This window comes from Balaenoptera musculus, chromosome 2, assembly GCF_009873245.2.
Source record: "Balaenoptera musculus isolate JJ_BM4_2016_0621 chromosome 2, mBalMus1.pri.v3, whole genome shotgun sequence".
NCBI classification, from domain to species: Eukaryota; Metazoa; Chordata; class Mammalia; order Artiodactyla; family Balaenopteridae; genus Balaenoptera; species Balaenoptera musculus.
In genome coordinates, this window is record NC_045786.1 from 171,667,431 (window position 1) to 171,688,257 (window position 20,827).

Genomic DNA, 20,827 nt, shown 5'->3' on the forward strand with positions numbered 1-20,827 from the left:
AGTGCAAAGCCTACTCCAGTCAAAATTTAGACAGTAAAATTGCTACCTGGTATCATCTGTTTTATTTAAATAGTGGAGATGTGGCGCCCAAGTGCAAACCTACCAGAAGCCCCCCTAGGATGAGTTCGGTAGAGAAGGGCGGCTGGGGGGAGGGTCAAGTAATTGGGGGCGAAGGCAGAATAGAAGCAGGGGGTGGGCTGGGGTGGAGATAAGGCTGTGTCCTTGGGTCTGGGAGAGGTTAATTAAGAGGGAAGAGAGAAATACAGAAAAGGGGGCGTGTTGGGGGGGTCTGGGCACTGGGAGCTGAGAATTGGGGGTCGGGGGTCTTTTCAGTGTTGCGTGATGGTCGCTGGAAGATTCTGACATGTTGTGTGCTTTTGACTTTTGATAAAGTCGCCTTTTGCCATTCCCTTTGTCCCTGTCAAGCCCCCCCCCCCCACGTCGCCCCCTCCCCACTCTGAGCCGGCGGGCTTGGGGAGGGGGAGCGTGAGAGGGTTGCTACGTGGCAGGTTTCTGGAAGGTTTTCTGGCTGGCCGCCAGGGGGCGCTGGTGGCACTGCGGAATTTTGGGGGGCGGGGTGGGAAGGGGAGGTGGCCTTTGTTCTCCTGCTGGAGGGGGTCGGGCGTGGGATTTACTGGAGAATTCTGAATTCATTTACCTAAGGGGGAAATGTTTTAAGACCCCCGGGTTCACTGGGGAGCGGTTGCAGGATTCGCGCTGGGCAGAGATGCCGTGATCGGCACTGGTTGCATGACCTAGGGTGTCGTGGAAGAGCGTGGACGCAGACTAGTTTATTTTCGGTCGGTTTTGGTTTTGAGGGTCTTAGGAAGATGTGGCTCATTTGAGTAGGATGTAGAGGCTCTAAAATGGTTCGTTAGGCGCCATCGTGCGGGGGTCTTGAAATTCTTACTGTGACGTAGAAGGGAGGCGAGATTTGGGGTGGGGGGCTCGATGGTGGTCTGGATAATTTTAGGCGGTTTTGGTCGCCTTTATATTATTTTCTAGTGGTACCATATTTTGTAGCATGCGTCCAGAGAGCATAAGTGAGTGAAAATAGTGTACTGAGAACTGGACCTTTATAATTTTAATTAATTTATGTTTAATTGCATTTTCTGGAGGTTGGAGCCAAGATTTCTGTGTTTTTACCTATTAAAAGTGGAATCTTGTTCTGGAAAAACCCTTATGGCGACTGTCTCCTTGAAATCCTCATATCTCTCTGGTGCAAGATGACAGTAGGGGGGCGCAGAAGGACCCCAGGACGTGTTTGGGGGCGTGCTGCCTGATGTCTACAGGTGGATTCTGGCTGGTGATGGCAGGCGTGACGTTTAGGGGACACAGCGGCCCTGCGCGATGAGCTGGGGTGGCCCCTGTCCCCCTTCCTAGCCTGAGACCTGTTGGGCCCCCCCATCTTATGCCATATGTGCCCCTGGCAGCTGCGGGCCAGGCGCGGGTGGCGGCGCAGAAGTTGTCTCCCGCGCGCACGCCGCAGGTGTCTGTGCTCTTGGGCTCTGGGTGCTGGCCGCGCGCCCCCTAGCGGTCTGTGTCTGAAAATGGCTCTCGGCCCGCTAAAACGGGCTTCAGGTTGCGCATGCGCACACAGCGAACACTTGTGCCCTGTCAATCAAATCTTCCTTACCCCCTCCCATTTCTCTCCCTCCTCCCCTTTGCTCTTCTCTCCTTCCTCCCCCTCCCTTTTCTCCTCTTCCCCCACCTCCCCTCCCATTTTCGTCCTCCCTCCTTTCCCGTCCCCTTCCTCTCTCCCATTCTTCCCTCCTCCCTCCTCTCCCTTCCACCTCTCCCTCTTCCCCCCTTCCTTCCCTTCCCCTATTCCTCACTACCCCCCTGCCTCTCCCTCTGACTGCCCCCTCCCTCCCTCTGCTGTTCCTGTGCTGGCCATTAGAGGTCATCAAGATGGTTTCTAATCCCACCCCCTCCCTGCCATAGGGTCTCTCTTCAAGGATGACATCATCCGTTTGCCTCCCTGTCTTCAAGGACCACCTCTGGATGCCAAGTTGATGCCAAGGTTCTTGCTGCTCACCTCCACCTCATGGTACTTCGACCCCTCCTTGTGGCAATTTACACACAACATGGTGGGCAGAATCCCTCACCCCTGCCACCCTCCTTGCACCACCCCCAGACCCATTAGCAGTTAAAATTAGCAATTTAAAAATTTAACTAATTAGTTTTAGTTGTAATTAATTCATTTAAAGTTTAATTAATACTGAGACTTGGGCTTGTAAGTGGGTCCTCTAACCTTTGATCTATTGCAGAGCATGCTAGGAGCATGGATTCCTGGATGCCACCAGCATACAAAGCAGCCACTGGCAGTGACCCCCAGGACCAGGACGACGAAGGATGAAGAGGACCAGAACTGACCAGCTGTCCCTCTTGGCTAACGGCTTAAACCAATGCCCTAGTGAGGGGGCGTTGGTCATTAACGCCGGACCTTTGCTATGCTTCTGCCTTGATGCTATGACTGCTTTTCTATGTGTCTCTGCTTGTGTTAACATGTCAGCGACCTGGAGGGTTTCCAACCCCAGGGAGGTGTCAGTCTTTCTCAGTCCACCCCGTTGTTACCCCCGTGATGTTCTGAATGGAAGGGTCCCCTTGGGAACTTCTCAGGAGGGGGACCTGGGCCAAGGGCTTAACCAGCATCTCACTGGCAATTCCAAGGCCCGGGGTGGGCTTCTGGAATGAGCATGTGCCCCACACCATGCTACTGAACTGCCAAGGGCATCCCCACCACCTTTGAGATCACCCTGTCCTTTCTGGGGAACGGGGTTGAGAAGAGCAACCTCCCAGGGTGTTGTGAGTATTGAATGAGTCCAAGCAGCCTCGGGTAGGGCCAGGCATAGAGGAGGCAGTCAACAAATGTTTGTTGAAACAGTTTGGTTGGCCAGTCCATCCCTACCCCTCTCACCTGTCTTACACCTCTTATTTATTCTCCCACAGCGCTCCGGACAGCCCTAGTCCACGGGGCTCTCCCTGCACCAGGTAGGGGCTGAACCCAGACGGGTGCTGGGCTGACTTGAGTAAGGACATGCATGGTGCATGTGGTCATTTCCAGAGCACTTTCGATGTTCTGTGCCTATGTTATTTCTATGTCCGATGTCCATGTGAGTGAGGCTGCCTCATTTACAGGTGAGAATGAATTTGGCATCGATTTGAGTAACTCTAAAAGATGGAGAGCAAGAAGACGTATTTGAACAGAGTGCCCCTCCCTAGGGGACGGGACTGATTCACATTTACAGTGAGGTCGCTGAGGCTGGAGGAGCGTAAGCATTTTGTCACGTTGCTGGCAAGAGAAGGGGTCAGAGTTGGACCCTGGGTGCCATTTGTGTCTGCCCCTTACCCCCTGCCCCAGAGTTATACTAAGAGCCCTTTGATTTCCAATCAAATGTTTGACAATGGGGCAGGCTGTTTGAAATCCCAGCTGCCCAGGGTGGTCTTGGGGGTCTTGGGTGGCCCCAATGCTGGTACCATGTGCTGGCCTCACCTCTCAATAATGGTGTGACCTTAAATACGTTGCTTAACTTCTCCAAGTCTCAGTTCTTTTCATGGCCTAAATGGGGATTAGGGAAAAAAAAAAAAAAAAAACAACACAAAAAAACCCCCGCGTTTATCTACCCCACAGGGCGCTTTTGAAGGCCAAATGATGTAACCACTATGAAAGTGCTTTGTAAATTGCTGTGGAAATTGCGAGATACTTAACACCAGGAAGCTCTCCCTGATTATCGCATGCCCAGCCCTGTCCCCCCTCAGTTAATAACAGCTAGCACCCACTAGGTGCTGTGTTTGCGCTCAATAAGTAAATTCCAGAAGAAATAAAAACAGAATTAATTCAACAAACATTTTCTGGACCGCCTACAATATGCCCCGCACACCAGGCCTGGTATGTGATACAAAGATGATGAAAACAGTCTCTTGGAAGCTAATTGGGGTCCTCGTTTGACCGGCACTTTCTTTCGTCCCCTTTTAAGCCAACCAGTTTTGTCCGGACGAGACCAAAAACAACTTGGGCTGCTTTAGAGAAACCCGGCTTGGTGTAGACAATAGCTCCCGGGCTTCTGAAAGGGGGCTGATTGGATTATGTGGCAAAATGAAGGTGAAGGATGACTTGGAAGGTGACAAATGAAGTGGGCGGAGATCTGCTGTGAGTTAATCCAGGCTATTAGGAGGGACCTTTTGTCTTCCAGAGGCTGGCAGGAGCTTTTACCACTGGGTTTTACATCCTTAATGTAAGGACGCATAATTTATGGTCAGTGAAAACCCAGGCCCCAGTGAGATTTGAGTGGGCTGTAAAACTGAGCGTCCTGCTACCAGTGAGTAATTACAGGGAGCATTTATGTCTCCCTTTGCAGTTGGCAAAGGCCTTTTTGCAACCATCAATTCATTTGAACCTCACAACTCCCTGTCCGGACCCGGGGCTGGCCTGAGCCTCCTAGGGGAAGAGGCCCTCAAGCGGCCTTCAGATTAGGGCATCTGAGGCATCTGACATAGTAAAGGGAGAGGCGTCCCCTGCCCTGGCCCTTCCTGTCTCAGACCTGGCCTTCCCGGCCAGCAGCGATTCCCTCCGAATTCCTAACTTTGCTCTGTCGGCAGCTCTGAGCCTCCGGGCCCCTCCTGCCCTGCTTTCTAGCCACTCTCTCTTTCCTTTCGCAGCCAAGCTTCTCGAAAGGCCTGTCTACACTCGCTGTCTTCCTTCCTCACCTCCAATTTCCTCTCCAACCCACTGCTTCCTGACCTCTTCTACTCCGCTGATCGGCTGTCACTAAGGTAATGACTTTTCTGGAGGTTAACCCTGGACACGTTTCCGGCTCATGGGCACATGACACACAGACACGTATCCAGTGTTTCTCTCACATTTTCCAGCTCCAGTCACTTCTCTTGACAGACACGCCCCTGTAGGCTTCACAGAGTCACCTGCTCCTGGCCTTCCTCCTTCTTAGTTTCTCGTAGGAACTGGAGTATCCAGACCCCTCACCTTCTAGAACCTGCCTCTTAGCAGCTCACCCTGGGTTGGAGTCTAAACCACCTAGAGCTGAGGCCTTGGGGTAGGTCAGTTTTTTCCAAGCCACCTTTTTCTCAGTTGCAGAATAGGGTGTCTTTACCTGGCAGGTCAGGTGGGCAGTCTTGCAGGTAAGATTTTAAGTCCCACTATTTGAGGGACTTGAAATAAGTTCAATAAAGTGTTCATGAGAAAATACAATTGGGATCATCATCAGATTTTCTTGTAGGTTAAGTTCCCACAGGGAGGACCAAAGAGAGAAGAAAGAAGTGGGGGGGAGGGGGCAGTGGGAGAGAAAGAAGCAAAGAATAGAAAAAGGCACCAAAGACAAAAAAGTAGGAAAGGGAGACTCAGAAAATATGAAAACCCACCGAAAAAAAAAAACCCCACATCCAGAGAAAGGGGTTTCTTCTTGGGTTAGGCAAAAAGAAAGTAAACAGGAAAAAGGGTTTAAAATTGATTATCCCAGTGACAAATCCCAGGAAGCTTTCAAATCAAATTGCCCCATTTTGGGTTTTTAACTCCTTCTATCAGGTTTAACCTCTTTACCTCCTGCATCCTGGTTAAACGCTCCTCAGCCCCCTCGGCTGGTGATTAAATCCCGAAGCTACACGGAGTCTTTCAATGAATGAATGGCCAACAGAAAGAGCCCTCCCCCTCCCCCCAGCTGTGTTTTTCAGTTTTATTCCACTTTCCGCCCTTTTCCGTTAATGAACACAGGGCTAATCTTGGGCCTTGTCAAGGAAGAGGCTGCAGACGTTAATGAGGTAGCTGCTGGATTCCAATATTCGCCTCATAAGGAGCCTTCTTTGTCTGGGAAGGAAAAACACACTGATTATCATAATAAGTGCCGCAGGGCCGCGGCCGCAGGGCACGGGCTACGTGGGTCTGAAGCCACACTTCTAATTTTGGTGCTGGAGCCCAGGATTCATTTTGCTTCCCATTTAAGTCTCTGCCTCTGTCCCAGCTCGCGATCCATTGAGCGGGGTGGAAAGTTGCAGGCAGCTTTGGGCCACAGGTAGGGCTGCTTTGCAGAAAGTTCTTTTGTTCGACCCTACACGCAGACCAGCAATGGGCCAGGGCGTTTCAGGCCTCTGGGATCCGTTTTCCAAAAGCAGAGAGATGGGGGTGCACGTTTCCAACTCTGCCTCACACCAGACTTGTTTTTAGGACTCACTGGTGTTGAGGCTTTAAGATCCCCAAATGGTAGAAAAGGCTTAGGCATAGACCCCGAAGAATGATCACAGGGTCAGTGCCCATGGAATGCTCCTTCCAGGTCAGGAAATGGATGGGTATTGGTTCTCCAGTGCCCCCACCAAGGGAAGGGCACGGTTGGGGCTCACATTTGGCCCCCACATAGGATGAGAGGGATGAGAGGGCCAGCTATTTGTCAGAACCACTCAGATCCAGCACCAGAACCTGTAGTCACTCCTTTTACCCCCTAAATGTGCCCCTCCCATATGTCCTGCGCGCCCCCCCCCCCCTCCAATTCTCCCTTTCTGTCCTGATTCTTGGACTCCCAGGAGCCCATGAATGTCTTTATTTTTAATTGTTATTACCTTTTTTTTTTTGGCCGCACCCTGCGGCATGTGACATCTTAGTTCCCAGACCAGGGATCGAACCCGCGCCCCCTGCGTTGGAAGTGCGGAGTCTTAACCACTGGACCACCAGGGAAGTCCCCCAGTAATGTTTTTAGAGCAAGTGTGCCTGAGTTGGAAACTTGCCCTTATGAATCCTGAGTTCTGGATGTTTCTCACCCCAAGGCAGATCAATCAAGATGAGATCACTCCAATTAAACTTCAGCCTCTACCCAGGCCTTCAGCCAAATGGGGAAAAAAAAAACAACTAAGGGAAAAAGTGAGGTGTTTTGGTGCAAGAAAACTTTAGTTGAAAACTTCCTTAACTTACTTGTTGGCTAAAGGTTCCCTGGCATTCATGGATCAGAATTTGATGCTCTTTCCAAGTTAACAAAACCAACCCTCGTCCAGCCCCCTAAATGAAAATGTTGAAGGAGGCCCAGGTGGCCAGTTGGGGCAACTCCACTCCTTTTGGTGGCGGTGACCCAGATGTTGCCTGGACTTGGGGACTGGATGAGGGTGGGCACCTCTGAGAATAGGGATCCCACAAAAACCTACACTCCTCCGTGCACTTTTTGGAGAGTAAAATAATAGAGCAGTTCCTGGTGTTTCTAAAAGAGGATTTATTTTAAATAGGAAAAAAAAAAATAACCCATAGGACCCTTTTCACCCTCACATACATACTAATTAAAATACATGTCCCAAAGTCATTAATATTCCAGCACTTGAGAACCTGGGGAGGGGGTGGAAGGCAGTTGAATTCAACTTCTGGGCCACCAGCAGAGGGGTCTGTGCTACTTGCTCTTGAGTGTATGGCAGCCTGTTTTTAACCTGCATCCTTGTTTCTGTGGTCCCCTTCTGTGCCTGGACGGATGCTGCTCCCAGCTGCCTATGCACACGGGACCCCTGTGCCCCACTCTTACAGCCCAGAGGTCCTGTCAGGCTTCCTGAGTGGGCCCGTGACTCCCAGGGCCCACTGGTCTCAGCATCCACCTTAAGTCAATCCCAGAGGCTCAGGAGATCCCCTCGACACCAATTCTTCTGATTTTCTTTTTTTTCTGCTTTTATTGCCCCTTTTCTCCATCTACCTTCTTCTTCTGTACTCCATCACCATTCCTCATCTGGCCTCTGGGGGTGTCCTAGGCCAGCACTTCTCCTTTGGGTGTCCAGCACCAGCCTGGCACAAAGTGGGGTTCAGTAAGAGTATGTGGGATGTATGTTTGGACAGGTGAGTCAATGAAGGAACTTGACTGCCATACTTGAGCTGCTAGGCGGGAGGTTGTTGAGGATGCCAAAAAGTTTTAGGTCCAAAAGGGTGGAGGGTGGATGTCCTTTTACCGAGAGGAGTGGCGTTGCCCCACCCCCAGCCCCATTTGAGTGGGGCTCACCAGTCTCACCCCTTCGTTCACTCATGCGTCCATCCCGTCATCCAACAGTTTGATCCTTACTGAGCAAGCCACGGCCCGGCCCCGGGCTGGGCACTGCCACCCCTAGCGCATCCCCTGATGGCCTCTGTGTCCCGGGGGGGGTGGCGGGGGCCAGGGGGTTGCTTCTGCCCAGGGTGGCCTCGTGGCTCCCGGGCGCGGGAGCAGCGGACTCCCGCTATGCAGGCGAGGCAGGCGGGGTGGGGTGCGAGGGCGGGCCTGGTTTGGCCGGTTGGCCCCCTTTTAATTCAAACCCCGGGGGGCGGGCGGCGAGCCGCGAACCTGCCCTTCTCCAGGGCTCGGCCGCAGGCCCCAGCCAGCCCCTCTGGCCCTCTTGGCCTCCCACCCCATCCCGTAAGCTGAGTGCTCATGGCTGATCTGGACCCCCACACCTGAAGTTCAGGATGAGGGTGGCGGCACAGGGGCAGCTGTGGTGTATGTCCCCTTGGGCTCTGGCCACACAGGTCTCCCTCTTGAGTTGGGGTCCGTGAGCTGGACCCCTCCCTCCATGATGCCTTCCTCCCCCTGGGGCTAAATCCAGCTCCTTTGCCCCCCACTTGTGGGCTGGGCCATGTCCAGTGTCGAGGGCCCCTGGCCGGGAACCTCCAGGGAGCACTGCAGGCTCCGCCTCTGCCTGGCTGTCCACCTGCTCTGCTCTCCCTGGCGGCCCCTCCTCTGGCCCCTCCCCCCCCCCCTTGCTAGGTTGACTGCCCACCTGGGGCTCTGCTTGCCCGACCTGACCCATTTCCCCTTCTCTGTGCCCCAGTCACTGGGCTTGGGACCCTCTGGGTCTCACCCATCCAGCCCTCTGCCTAACAGGCTGGTTTTCCTGGCTGAGCCCACACCTGTGGTTACCTGGCCCTGCCTGCTGCCCCGCCCACCTCCCAGCTGCTTGCCTTTTGCCTGCCTCTCCCCCAGGGCAAGGAGGCCCTCCCCCTCGGGGTCTCCCAAGTTTCCGGTTGGTCTCCAGTGCTCATGGCACAAGCCCCGCTGGCAAACCACCTCCCCTACCATCCTCAGAGGCCCCCTCCCATGGGCCTGGCCTCCCAGGCTCTGAGTGCCCGTGGGCTGCAGCCAGACCTTTGTCCTGCTCCCTTCCCCCCACCCCAAGCCCCCCAGACCCCTTGTCATCATGTCCTACCGGGCCTGCCTGTACGGCCGTCCTGTACCCGCGAGTCCCAGGCTCTGCCTTGCCTGCGGCCTCATGGCCGGTCTGGGGGCTGCCACCTGGCCTGTCGCTTCTCTTCTTGCACCTTTTCCTGTCATTGCCATCCCTACGCGCCACCTCCCTCCACCGAAAACCAGGCTGCAGGTGAGACTGGGCTCCGTGTGTTTTCTGGGGGTGTGTGTGGCTTTTCTGGGGGCTCGCCTTGCCGGCGTTCTAACCTTCTGCCCCTCCCCAAGGTCAGCCCATCCTCGACACCCTGGCGGCGACAGTCAGCTGAAGAACTGGACGGAAGAGGCAGAAGAGTTGCCCTGGACCAGCGCTCCTTCAGGACGGTCACCTGGCATATCATGCCCACCTGGTGCCTCGCGACTCCCTCCTGGTTTGGGGTGAGTTTCTTGCTTTTTTGGGACACTACGATTCCATTAGGTTCAGCTCGCATCTGTCGGTTCAAGGATGTACACATTTAACCTGGGAGGGGTCACTTCCAAGGGCAAGTCCTCTTCTACACCAAACATGGGGCTGGGGTTCTGGAAGCTGTCTAGAGCTGAGACCCTTGTGGGCCAGCACGGTAAGTGGGGAGCGTCCCCTTCAGGTCTGGGCCCCTGAGAACCAGCTCGGGCCGGGCACATAGTAGGTCCTCACAAAACTTTACTGAGCATGTTAATGAAATGAATAATGGTGCATTTGCCCTCCTAATCCAGGCTAGTGGGCTGCTTTGGAGATGTGGAAGCAGGAATGCTTGTTTGCTCTGTAGCTGGAAAAACATTTCTCCCCACAAGCCATGGTAATGTCAGTCGCTGTGAGAAAGCTGGTTTCTCACACATGAGGCCTTGATAATGTCTTCTAATCAGATAGTGGTTTTCTGAGTGAGTTCTTCTCTTGGCCTCTTCTCCTCACCCCTGAAATTGCAATGAGATGGGAATGTTTTGTTTGTTTAAATAAAATCAGTAATGGTAGAGCAGAAGGAAGCAGGGGATTACAGCCCCACGATTCACTCAGGGACTCCTTATTTGTTTATCTGGGGTTCACTTATTCAAGATGCGTTAATGGAGCCCCGGGAGGCCCAGGGTTGGGACTCTTCTCTGGGTGCCCAAGACCAGCTTTGCCTTAAGGACTAGAGGGTCTAATCCGGTGCCCCGGGAGGTCCCATGCGGTGACGTGGCTTGTGTGGCAGCTAAGCAAGGCGGACAGGGAGAGAGGGGGCTCCGCTGAGGGCACCTTGCTTTCTGGGGTCCGGGCGACGGAGCCCATGGCAGGGCTCACGGAGGGGCCTGGGGGTGTTTTCAGAGCCAGCAGCCCCAGTGGAGTGCAGCTGGCTCTGTGCCCCACATCTGAGACATTTGGGGTAGCTACTGGGGCGCTTAGACGGCCGGGGTGGTCCAGGGGGGAGATAGAAAAGGCCTGGATGATGGGAGGCGAAGTTGACTCAAGTCCCCAGATGTTTATGGAGGCTCCAGTGGGCCCAGCACTGTCCTGGTCCCGATGCCAACACCCCCCCAAAACCACCTTGATGCTCATACACGGCGTCTGTCTCTGTGACAGGGAAGGTGACGAACGGGGCTCACGTCGGAGCCGGGGGCCCTGCCTCGGGGTGCGCCCGCCTGTGTGTGACCCGCTGCCCAGTGGGCAGAGCGGCTGGACCCCCTGCGCTCCCTGAGGGTCTCCGGTTTCCAGCGCAGCTTCCATAAGGCTCTTTCGTCAACCAGATTTTGGAGACAGCTCTTCTGTAGCCCTGCCCTTCTCCCCTGAATTGGAAATGGGGTAGGGATGGTATTTTTTAATAACACCCAGCAGTGCAGGTAAAGAGGGGTAGAGATATCCAAACCCGGGGGCTGATGCCTTTGTCGGCTTGTTTTCACTCCCCGGAGAGCCCATCAGGCTGCAGAGAGGTGGAGAGGGTGTGCCCAGGTCTAACTCCAGGGAAAGGGGCACCGGGCAGACTCTGCCCCGTGACATTTACTCCGCAGCTGGCATTTGCCATCTGCAAACACAGTGACGTGGAAGAGAGGCCGGGAGGGGAGCTTACAAAGGGCAGGATGCGGGCTCTGGGGTGTCATATCCAGAGCTTACCAGAAAGATCCGTGTAGCTCATTGGAAGGAGCCAAATGCCCACGGCTCCTGGACTCTCCCTCAGGGATGTCTCGGGACCCCCTCAAGGTGGGCTGGGCCGACGGGCAGAGTCAAGGTGGAGGCAGGTCCCCAGCCAGTCCCAGACTTTGCCAGCCCCCCGCCCCTCATCCTCCTCAGGATTTGGGGTGGCCTGTGTTTGGGGTGTGTGTTGTATTTAGAGACATTGTGAATGCTCAGTCTCAGGTAAACACATATTCTGGGTTTTGTGTGTTATTACGCAGAAAACAGAGAAAAATAGGTCAAGTTCTCCATTAAAGAAGTTGAAATGTAACATCATCCATCAGCTTCGCAGCCGATCAGCCCAAGAATTGCAGAAAGGCCGTTATCACAAGTGTTGAAAGAAATGATCATTTTCAGGAAAATTCTTTTTGATGGGTTGGCGCATCCCTGAGCAGTAAGGGGTGGAATGATACCCTGGCCGGTCAGACAGGCAGAGGACCCTGTCCTCTTGGCACGAGGGGTTCTTTGGCCATTTGTCTTTGTGTTGAGCTGGTCCCCGGGGCCACCTCTAGCTGAAAGCTTCCGCGTGGGCACAGGTATCAGGGAAGAGATTGGTGGTCTTGCCCAAAAGCTGGCCCTCGGGTCCCACCTGCTTCCCCCGAGGTGGATGAGAAAGGGGGTCGAGAGCATAGCTCAGCCTCTGCGCTCTCGGAAAGGAAGAAAATGCCCCCTTCTCACCCTCCAATTGCCCACCTGCAGGTTGCTTGTGGGGCTGATTGCAGCTTTCAGGGCCCCTGACCTAGTGCCTCCTGACTTGTGATTCAAACCCCAAATGTATTTCCAAGCACATTTCTCTAAATAATGTCAAAAACTGGCAAGACTTAAGGGCAACAGGATGCATGTGTTTCTTATTCATTCATTTACATGAAGGAACTTAAATGTGGGTTTTTTTTATGAGCGATCTGACTTCCAGAAAGAAAAAAAAAAAAAAATCACCCGTCTTTAATGAGCTTGCTAATGAATTTTTCCTTGAAAAGAGGAAGGCGGCTTACACAGAAGGGGGTGTGGAGGGAGACAAATTAAGGCCCCAAAGGGTTAAAGGGCAGTGGACATGTCCAATCCGGGCATTGTCAGCTGAATCAGGAAGGCTCTGGGGCACTGGGAGCATTTTCTTTTCAGAAGACTGACATTGAACAAGTTGCAAATGAGTCCCAAGAACTGGTTCCCTTTTCCTTCTGCGTCTTTGAGCCCCGTCCCCTGTCCTCAAGGAGCTAAGGGAGTTGAGTCCAGCCTGATCTCCCATCCCTGCTTTGAGCAGATGGAAAATTCTGGAAAAGAGTTGTATCTGTCCAAATGAGGCCATCTCAAGCGTGGGGTCCCCATTTTGAAAGGGAGAGGCCGGTCTGGGTAGGAAAGGAGGGGAGGCTTTTTACTCTGGTGCCCAGTTCCAATGGGCAGTCCCAAGTCCCAGCTGCCTGAGTGTGTCTTCAAGAAGCCAGGCCCTTTCGGGGGGGAGGGGTCTGAAGGAAGGGGTGTGCAGAGGTAGCCTCTCCTCCCGGGTATGGAGCGAGTCAGTGTTTCGGAGCCAGGAGTGGAGGGGACGAGGGTGCCCTTGGGAATCCACGGGGAGGAGGCTGGCCTCCGACGGTATAGCCTCCCAGCCATCCCCACACCCTGCAACGCCAGCGGGAGAGGTCCCGAGTTCACTGGGATCCAGCAGAGGTGGAGGGTCCCCTTCTCTGTGCCCAGGTGAGCACAGAGAAGTGCCCGAGAGGCCCATCTTTGGGATTCCCGCACAGCCTGGAATTCCTAGTGCTTTCCAGATTTTAGACACTTGGTCCCTTATCCCAGTCTTCACTGCAGCCACGCTTCGGGGAACTAACTGAGGGCTTTGGCGGTCCAGAGCAGAGCAGGTGCCGGGTAGCCGAGGCCGGGGTAGGCCCTGACTTGGGGGAAGGGTGTGGGAGAGAGGAATTAATTATGGGGGAGGAGGGTGGTGGAGGGTGTAGTCATGACTCTCTTAATTGCTCTCCCCATTCTTCTTGGGCTTCAGAAAAAAAATCAGATGGAGAGTTTCTTAAGTCCTCCTTCCTGGGAGTCGGGGGGCCGGGGTAGCGGGGGAGGAAGGCTGCCCACCACCTTTGCCTGGCGTCTCTTTGCGGAGTGAATAGGGGTCTTTGCAGGGGCTTAAGGAGGAGACTTAGCCTGGGAGCTCCCAGGGCGGTGCAGATGGAAACAAAGGCCCAGCAGAAAGGAATGTGGGGAGCCCCCCATGGAGAACAGCCACCTGGGGATAATTGGGAGGCTGAGTGCAGATGAGTTTTTCCCAGGTTCTGTGAATACATTCTCTCAATAGAAGGTGCCTTTTTCTTCCCATGAAAAGAAGGAAACCCTCAATTACCTTCCCCTGAAACGGAGGAGTGTGTGTGTTCCCCTCTTGTGGGGGGGAGTGCCGGGGCGCTGCTGAGGGCCCCTCGCCCTTGTGTGTGCGCCCTTGTGTGTGTGTCGGGAGCTCCGAGGCGCGCAGGCGAGGGGTGACACGATGCACGTCTAACCAGCCACCCCGTTGGCGCGACCCTGGACAATGCACCGTGCTCCCCCGTTCTAGGGCTTTCTTTTCTCAGGAGGAGCAATCGGGGGTAGCTGTGCCTGTAACAAGAAGCTGATGAAACCAGACCTGATGCCCAAGAGACAGCCAAGGAGACGGAACTCTAGGGTTGAAAGTTGGGGCAAGGAGGCCAGTCAGGGGGCCAGAGACTGCACGTCTGTGCTGGTCATCCGGGACCACGGCTGTGCTGGTCCTTCTGCCTTCCCAGCCCTTTCTCGGTGCTGTCCTGTGGGTGGGGATAGGAGGCATTCCTACCGGGTTGAGAAATTGGGGGTTTTGGGGCTCAGGATCACGGGGCTGGTGTTTGCAGTTAGAAGGGGTAAGGAGGGGGAGTCGGCAGGGCCCACGGGGTCGGGGGCAGCCCTGAGCAAGGGGACCCTCTGAGGTGGAGGGAAAACAGTTTGCACCACCACTGCCCAAATTGCCCCGAGGGCTCAGGCCCCTCTGGAGGAACCAGGGGCAAAGTCCCCTGCCATGAGGGGAAGGAGTCCTGGGTCTCAGTCTGGGCCAGTATCTTTGTTACTGCTGGCTGCTGGGTCTCAGTTTCCCCATCTGTAAAATGAGGCAGTAGCCTGTCAGTTCTCTGTATCTCTGAGGCAGAAGAAGCATGGGATGTCAGCGCTAGAAAGGCAAGGGCCCTTTCCCCAGAGGAGGGGAGGGAGGGCCCCAGGTGTCCAGATTGGGCCCCCACTGGCCTCCTGGCTGAGAGCAGGGCACATCCCTGCTACTCAGGCCTTGTCAGTCGGAGGAGAGGGTTCAAATCGGGTGCTTCGGGCACCTGAGAGTCAGGCAGCAGCCCTGAATTGGCTCTCTGGGACCTGGTTCCAGCCTGTGTTCAGCTCACACTGTGGGTGTGACCTTGGCCCCTGTCTCCAGCCCTCTGGGCCTCAGTTTTCCCATCTATGAAATGGGACAGTGCAGGCTCGAGGTCATCTGAGGGTCTTTGGGGCTCTGGATTCCTTCCAGTTGCTCAGTGGTCATCTGTGGGTGGCTTGTTTGCTAGGTCTTTAGAATCAGAGGGCTGGAGATCACTGGTCCTTTGCCTTCCAACCCCTCTCTACTTTATTATTATTTTTTAAAATTTTTAATTGTTTTTTGGCCGTGCTGAGCGTCATGTGGGATCGTAGTTCCCTGACCAGGGATTGAACCCTGGCCCCCTGCAGTGGAAGGCGGAGTCTTAACCACTGGACCCGCCCGGGAAGTCCCACAACCCCCCTCTACTTGAGAGACGAGGAAAAAACCAGAGACCCGAGGGGCCGGGGGTGGCAGGCTGTGGATGTGAAGCCCACCGCCACGGCCAGGCAGTGGGGGAGCAGTCATGAGCCAGGCCCCGTGGTCAGCTTCCTTGTGAACACAGATCTAATAGGACTCACACTCCAAAGCAGCTTCCAAGGGGCTGCCTGCGTGCTGCGGTGCAGGGATTGCATTATGGAACATTCTTCCACACAGTTGGGGCTGCCGGCCAGGCCTGGACACCTTTCTGGCTGTGTAATGAGCCTGGCCCCGTGGCTGCAGTCCCGGAGGGCGGGCCTGGTCGCACCATCCCGTGTGGCTCGCCCTGGGCCTTTTGGTGCTTCCGGCTCGCTCAGCTGAGAACTTCGTGAAACAGCCATCGGGGAGGCAAGTTCTGGAAAAGCGATCAGTCGCCGGGTCCTGCCCCCGCTGCCCATCTCAGACTTCCGTTTTGCAAACATCTCTAGTTGTCTCTTTGTGCTTCAGAGTGCGGTCATAAAGAGCTCACAAACCCTCGGTCAGGCCTGCACCCGGTGATTACCACGGTGGGCTGCAGCCTTTGTTTGTGACCTTGGTTGCTACAATACCTGCAAGCTGAAATGAGGAATCGAAAAATTGCCAGCTTCAATTAGACCGGCAGACTGCCTTTCCCAAGGCTTCCTCTGCCACTCTATCCATTAACGGTAAACATACGCCAAATAGGCCTTAATTCTCTCTAATTGCCCACTCCTGAAGCAAAGAGTGAAATTCCAGGAAGAGGCATATGTAAACATCCTCCATAGCCCGGCCAACTGAAATTAGAGGGCTGATGAGGGCCAGCAAGAGGGGGAGACATGATTTCAAAAGCTGTCCCAGTTACCTCTCCCATTTTCATAAATGAGCCCATAATGTCCAGGGCCCTGGCCTTCACAAAGGTACAGGAAATTAGCTCTGCAAAGAGCTTGCGTTTGTCGGGGAAAGTTGTAAGAGTGTGCTCTTCACTCAACAGGTAGGGAGCGTGAGATCCGAGGCGAGGCTGTTTGTATAAACTGCAGGCTCTATTTCTGGGAATCACCGTTTTATTAGAAATCATCCTCTTCCATCTTTCTCTGCTCTCAACCTCCACAGATGATTTGTACCAAAGACATGCTAGATCAATGAGGCCCCATTTGCCCTCAGAAAAGAGGAACTTTAAACATTTCGAGAGGCAGAGCTAGAATTGTCTAATCCTCTCAAGCCCCAGAGGGTGTTTTTCGGTGTAAGCAGCAGTGCTTCCTGCGTGGATTATGAGCGCAGCACACGCATTCATGAGGTCTTCGATCAGTCGCTTGCGACAATTGTGCCTCTGGACCCTCTAAGGAGGCCTTGTGTTTTCCTTTGATTCCAGACACTGACTCATCTCTGCAGTGTCTCCATCTGTTACGATTTCAGCCTGGCACCGCGGTGCTAATACATCACGGCAAACCCAGGGCTGGGACACGCAGCTCGGAAACCAAGGCACGACTTTGCCGGGGCTGCGTCTTCAAGGGGCAGCCTGGGGTCTGCACGAAAGTTAATTACGGACAATCAGGAACTCTAAGGGTTCCTGGGGCCCCTGGGCAGAAGCAGGAAAAAACCCAGATGCTCTGAGCTGCTTTTGGTTTCCCTGGTCCTATTAAAAGACACCAGAGAGAACCAAACCGGAATGACTCACCAAAGCCCTTTCCCGCGTTTCTTTGTCCCACGGGAACAGGCAGTGGCTGTGGTCTTGCCGCATGTTCGGGGACTGGAGTCCGATTGTCATCATAGGACCGTGGTGATGATGAGATGGCCACCCCGGGTGCTCACAGGCTCCTGGGGAGGGCTGGAAACTCTCCCGGGGGTGTCCAGCACAACTCGGGCAACCCAGAGAGCCCTTAGAAAACCAGTCTACCCTCGGGTACCCATGGGCTGATGACTGCTTGATTAACACTGATTTTTTAAAAAGACTTTCTGTTTCTTGGTTATAAAAGCAACCAATTAGGGGAAAACAGTGTTTGGGAAGCTCAAGGCCAGGGAAGGAATTCTTACAGGGATTGGAAGCAAGAGGTGAGCCCTCTGTGCCCAGCCAGGTCTTGGGCACCCCAGTGAGTGAACCACTGAGAATAGGGGGCAATGGCAGCCAGAGGGGGATACCCAAATGGCTTAAGTCAGGGCACGGGGGTTGGAGAGGGTCTCTCTTCCTTCCTTGGGGTTCCTTGGAGGACCATGGGGCACTCCTTTTCATTCTTCTTTTTGTCTAGGTTTTATTATTATTCTCGCCCCAGTCTTTTGCTTTCCCCCTCACCTTACGAGCTGTTCAAACCTCAGCCATCACACACCATCTGCCAGCCACATCCTTGCCACACCCTTCACATAGCCTACTGAATGTATGTTCAAAATCAAGTCCCTCAAAATATTTTAAAAAAATGAACAGCCTCTTTTTTTTTCTTCTTCTGAGCAGTTTAGATTTACAGAAAAAGTGAGTGGCGAGTACAGAGAAGTCCCATACCCCCCCCCCCCTCCCATTTCCCCTGATGTTAACATCTGGCATTAATGTGGCACATTTGTTACCACTGAGGAGCCGACCTTGATAACATAGTTATTCACTGAAGTTCACGGTTTATATCATTCGGGGTCACTCTTTGTGTCCTACAGTCTGTGGGTTTTGACAGGTATATAATGACATGTGTCTATCATTATTCAACGCTTTTTAAAAAAACTTTAAGGCAAAGACTTGAAGTCCAAGACTTGATGTAACCGTCAGGCTTTATATGGTGCTGATGAAAATTTGTATGTAATTGTTAAAGTGAAGATGTCTGTCCAGGCAGCATCATTCTTCATCTTCCATCCCACGGTTTTAGGACACACCTGCCCATTCAAGACTCCACAACCTGGTGTGGTCCACAGCCCACTTCCCTAGTCTCATCCAGGGCCAGGCGCCCAGCTGACCGCACTCCCATCATGCCTGAGCACATGCTAACGCTGGCTTGGCTGTGCCCCGCAGTGCCTTTCCCTCATGGTGGAATGCCCTGCCGGGAAGCCTTCTACCCAGCCTTTGGGTGTGTCCAGCTCCGCTCTCACTCATGAAATGGCCCTGAGCCTTTGGGTTCCATAAAAGGGCACTTAGCATCATGGGTGGCACCAACCAACCCAAGAGCTCTTGGGTTGAGAGCCGTGTCCACACCGCCACACCCGCCCCATCGGCTTCAAATACCCCCGGAAGTTGTGGTGGGGAGCTTGGCGGGTGTGAGAGTGAGCCAGTGCAATGAAAAGCGAAATGCTTGGTTTCACCAATTCCACGCTTGCTAGAAGCTGGGGCGTCCCTGCTTCCGTCGGGCGAGATTCTATTTCAGTGACCCAGTGCTTTCTCCTTCCAGCTGAAGCCGTCTCGAATCCTCCGTGGGACATGACCGTGGACCCGCCACCCCATTACCCTCCAGCTCCGAAATCGTAAGTTGCTGGGCCGTGGGGAGCACCTCTGTGGTTGATCACCAAGGGGGGCCGCCCGGCTGCCACCCAGAGCAGCCTCATGGGAGGGACTGGTGGGCACTGGTCCGTGGTCCGCTCACGGGGAGAGGGGTGCCCAGTGAGCCCAGTTGAGCGTGGACCTGGGGGGCTTGTGTTCGGAGGCAGGACCCCCCCAGCCTCCTCGTGTCGTCTCTGTGGCAAAAGAATTCTATAGGCGGCTTCAAGTGCCGGACCCCCAAAGAATTTTTTCCTCTTTCTCTCCTCTAAATGAATGGCCCTTTCATTGCTGAGTCTCCCTTTGGCTCTTGTGCCGCAGGGCAGACTAGGATGGAAGTGGTCTAGTTGGGGGGGCCCTTCAAAGGGCCAAGGAGAAAACGCGGGCCAAGAGACCAGCCTCTCAAACGGGCTTCGAGCTCCAATGACCTTCGCTTACCTTCCCCCCCTTGAAATGTCTGGAAAGCGGAATGGGCAGATTTTCTGTCTTCAAAGTTTCCGGCTAAAAACCTCTTCAAGTTCTTTATTGTTTGGGACTGAGACACTCAGCAATGGTAATGGGTAGTTCCTTTTGTATTTGCCTTGAAAGGCCAAAATATTTTTATATGGCTACAGACAAAGCCGTCTGTTTTAAGATGAACTCTATGTCCGTCGTTTCCCACCGGGGAGATCGTGTATACCGTGTGTGTCTCTGTGCACTCTCGGGTCTTGAAACAGGTTTCTCACGGGGATGGCCATTCACAGGGGTCCACGGGGAAGCACCTGCCCCGCCAAGGGGGCCTGGGGACTCTGACCCTCGTCTGTGTAGGATGTGAGCCCGGGGGGTGGGGGGTGTTCTGGCTGCACTAACATGTACTCTGCCTGTGCCTGCATCTGCCATGCATATGTGTCAAGGACTGTGGGTTGTGCGCACCTTGGTGGTTAACTTGGTGGGAAGAAGCTGGAAGGTCAAAGATACTGTGAATGTTCTATTGTTCTGGTTGGGAGGTAATTTTGCTGGGCTCTGTTACCTGGTCCAAATAAGTGAATGGATGAATAAATGAATGAAGGCATGAAAGAGTGAAGAAACTAATAAATAGGTAAGGAAGTGTACCCTGAGGAGATCCAGTTTGACGCACAGGAGATCAACAGATAAGTCAATAAAGCATTGAATCAGTATATAAATAGGGCCACACAGGAACCAATGTCAGGTCATCGTGGACTAAGAACACGTGCAATTCAAGTATATAGCACCTAAAGTTTGCCCATAAAAGAATAAAACCTAGATGAAAGAATGAATAAGAAGTCGAGATGCATAAACCAGTGGTGAGGGTGAGATTATGTGGCCCATCAAAGTGAAAGATGCAAGAGAAAGGGCACAAATGATTGAAAGGAAGAAGAAAATGGAAAAGACGCAAAATAATTAATAAGAAGGAAGATAACTTTTAAAATTAGGGGGTGAGAAAATATATAAGGAGGACTATGTCAGGTTATTATAAGCCAAGCATTAGGATTAGTCCAACTACATGCTCCAGACATAGAAAAAAAGATAAACAACAGAGGAAGAGTTCAAAAGATAGTTAAAACCGAAAAAGGACCCAGGGACCAGAGATGAGAGTTAACTTTAAACCAAATTTTTCTAACCCTGGGCACACATAAATAAATAAACACTGAAATGAAAGAAAGCAAAAAAAAAAAAAAAAAAAAAAAAAAAGGAAAGGATGGGATGAATGAATGAGCAGTGGACATCTGTGGACCCACATGGGAGCATGGCAGGAGGGGTTTTGAGTCCTCCAGTCCTGGGACCTGAGGTCTGTTCCATGAAAGGATTAGAAAAGAGAGAGAATAAAATAAAACATCTAAATAAAAATCAAGAAATATGGAAGAAAAAGTAACAAGTGTTCAGTCCAGGAATACATTAGTGGGTGAATAAATAAACATATAAAAGAAGGCAATGCTAGGAGTCGAGTAATAGACTGTCATGAATCAAGGGTTATGGTTAGTCCAATTCTAAAAGCCACAGTACTATCAAAAAATAATAAGTATCTCCATAAACAAGTGAATGAGTATCTAAAGAAGCAAAGACATGATGGCGTGAGGCGGGGAGGGGCCATGGCCACAGGCACTCCTGAGGGGCCTGTTGGAAGGTTGTAATTAATCCCCCCCACTGTCTGGGCACCAAAGATCCAGGAGAAATGAAAGAAGACAGATGAGAAAAAGTGAGAAGGGAGGAGATTTGGAAAGCTGCAACAAAAGAGAGAAAGAAAGAGTTAAGAGGTGATAAATGGGGTATATTCTTGAAGAGGGTTAGGCTAGGAG

General features: G+C 53.1%; 2 long non-coding RNA genes across 5 annotated transcripts in view; one reads left to right on the forward strand and one right to left on the reverse strand.

Moving 5' to 3' along the window:
* LOC118889992 overlaps positions 1 to 20,827 on the forward strand; it is a 34,261-nt gene that overhangs the window by 675 nt on the left and 12,759 nt on the right. For 2 of the 4 annotated variants that reach the window (XR_005018656.1, XR_005018657.1), the window contains exons 2-6: positions 1,945 to 2,050; positions 2,271 to 2,994; positions 4,663 to 4,776; positions 9,414 to 9,563; positions 18,445 to 18,517. This is a non-coding gene — a long non-coding RNA (uncharacterized LOC118889992). Of the gene's footprint in view, positions 1 to 1,944; positions 2,091 to 2,270; positions 2,995 to 4,662; positions 4,777 to 9,413; positions 9,564 to 18,444; positions 18,518 to 18,851; positions 20,564 to 20,827 lie in introns of those variants that run through there. The other 2 variants (XR_005018654.1, XR_005018655.1) reach the window with 2 other exon arrangements.
* LOC118889993 overlaps positions 1 to 20,827 on the reverse strand; it is a 25,880-nt gene continuing 5,053 nt past the window's right edge. Inside the window, exons 2-3 of the long non-coding RNA XR_005018658.1 lie at positions 15,671 to 15,675; positions 1 to 13 (exon numbers count right to left, since the gene is read on the reverse strand). This is a non-coding gene — a long non-coding RNA (uncharacterized LOC118889993). The remainder of the gene's footprint in view (positions 14 to 15,670; positions 15,676 to 20,827) is intronic.